This window comes from Pygoscelis adeliae, unplaced genomic scaffold (genome assembly GCF_000699105.1).
Source record: "Pygoscelis adeliae isolate BGI_AS28 unplaced genomic scaffold, ASM69910v1 Scaffold242, whole genome shotgun sequence".
NCBI lineage: Eukaryota > Metazoa > Chordata > Aves > Sphenisciformes > Spheniscidae > Pygoscelis > Pygoscelis adeliae.
The window spans coordinates 3,625,422-3,627,613 of NW_008824369.1; positions in this window are offsets into that span (position 1 = coordinate 3,625,422).

Below are 2,192 nucleotides of genomic sequence, written 5' to 3' on the forward strand. Positions count from 1 at the left end.
TTTAATACAAGAAAGTATGACACAATTACCCTAAAATAAATGCACTGACAACATCACTCTGTTTTGAAAGCCCTGTAATTCTGTCGTGGTATTTGATTTCTTCCTGATGATGATGGCAGGAAGGATTATACCAAGGTGTTGTCAGGTTTCTTTCAGATGAGCAAAACACAAACAGAACATCTACTGCCTTCTCCCCACACTCCAGTCTCAGAGATCCTTCCCACCAGAAAACTCATTTAGTTCCCTCTGTTTTCTCTCCCTCCTTCCGCATACTCTTTCCATAGCGACCATTCCCAAGGCATTTCCCAAAACCTATGGGTGAAGAGTAAACTGTATTCTTATATGCAAGAGCCATCTCTGTCATCTGGAGAAATAAGAGAAGGAAGAGTCAGACAGATGCGGTCCACGTACCTAGAAGGGTAGCCTAACCTAACGCTCCCAGTTCACAAACTGCAAGGCCAAAAGGACAATCTGTCGAACCATATTAACTCACTTCAAAAATAGTTCCAGAGTTTAGTTTGATGATTAGGAGGCTTAAAAAGGTGTTCAGCTGACAACAGTCCAAGAAGTGTTGTTAACTACTGGTCTTGAAATCAGAACACCTGACTGCTACCTTGAGGACCTGGAGTCTACTCTAAGTTCTGCAAATTTGCCCAAAGCCATCCAGCAGACAAGTGTTTCAAGTATGTAACTCAGCCTCCCCTACTACAAGATGGAGACACTTACTTTCCTTTCCAAAGAACACTAAATTCTACTGCTAAAAGCTCTATACCTTCTGCATACATAAAATATTACAACATTTTACCACAACTAGTATTGCTTAGACAACTTAAAGAGGAAGGAATCTCAGATTTTTTCTGTTTTCACAAATTGCTTCCTTAAAAGCCTCTGCTACTACTTTAAATCAGTACAGTAACAAATAAATCATTGGCAGTACCAAAATGAGCATTAAGACCTCTAAAATAAGGCTCCTTATTTCTAGGTGTATAGATAAAAACTCATAACACTGTCTTTGCTTACTTAAGTTCAGTGAAAGAGAAGCCTCTGAGCTTCAACTTTGCTGCAGTCGATGGGCTCCTGCAATACATGTACATGTTCCTGAAAATGGACTAAGAAAAAAGGAAAAGAAAATTAGTCAACGATTTTCCTCTTCACTAACAGAAGCAAGAGCCCTTCATGGAATAGCAGCATTCTTAAAAACAAGAGTCAGTGTGTGTGTGCGTGCACTTAAGTGCGTATAAAGCTTCTATTTAAAAAAAAAAATCTGAAAACTCAGAAGTAACTCTTGTTATCCTGAACTTGCACAGTTCCCTTTCCCTTAATTTCCTATGAAATCTCACAGAGCTTCACAAATCCATGCCCACATAAGAATGGAGACAGTCCTACAGGAAAACACAGGCAAGAAAGCAGCAGTTCTTTTAGAGAGACATTATGAGGATGCCGCGAGATACATTCTTAAGCGAGCTTTTTATGCTTCTTCAGGGATTTTCTGAAATATAATCACTTCTCCTACCTGCACAGGGCATCAAAGCTTGTTTCCCAGAAGGAAACAGTATTTGTCAAGGCTGATTTTCCTTAATTGTCTGTAGACCAAGGGCCCTATCTGTAGGCTCTATCAGTAGTAGCCTTTATATTCTCCAGTCACTAGAGAAATATGCTACGAGCCCTGTAAAGCCTGCACACGCATTGAACAAAAACTTTTTTGCAAAGGTACCAAAACAAAGTTATTTCCATTTCGGAGCTATGCTTGATAACATCCCACACTACCCAACAGTCAACTCTAAGGGCCTACACTCCCCCATTTCTAAAGATGTACCAAGTAACAACCACTTGCAGCCACAACATCTACACAGGGACCCGTTTCTTGTCCCATCTTGAGGTACACAGACTCAGGACACTTAGCGGGGGCATGGAAATTCCTCCTCATTTCTTCAAATTTTGAAGTTTCTCCAATTCTGACTTAGAGGATGCTCTCATAATGTTTTTTCCAGAGCACACGCCACACCTATATCCTCCTTCCTCTGCGTTTCCACAAAGCCCTTCTCAATCCCCTTTGCAGGGAAGTTTCCTTTGAGCCTTTTTTCATCAAGGCCTTCTGACGGACAACGCTGGAAAGCCCCAGAGCCTCGCCTCCCGCAGCCCGCCAGGCAGTCGCACAAAAGGTACACGCCTTCCGAAACACCTGCACCACC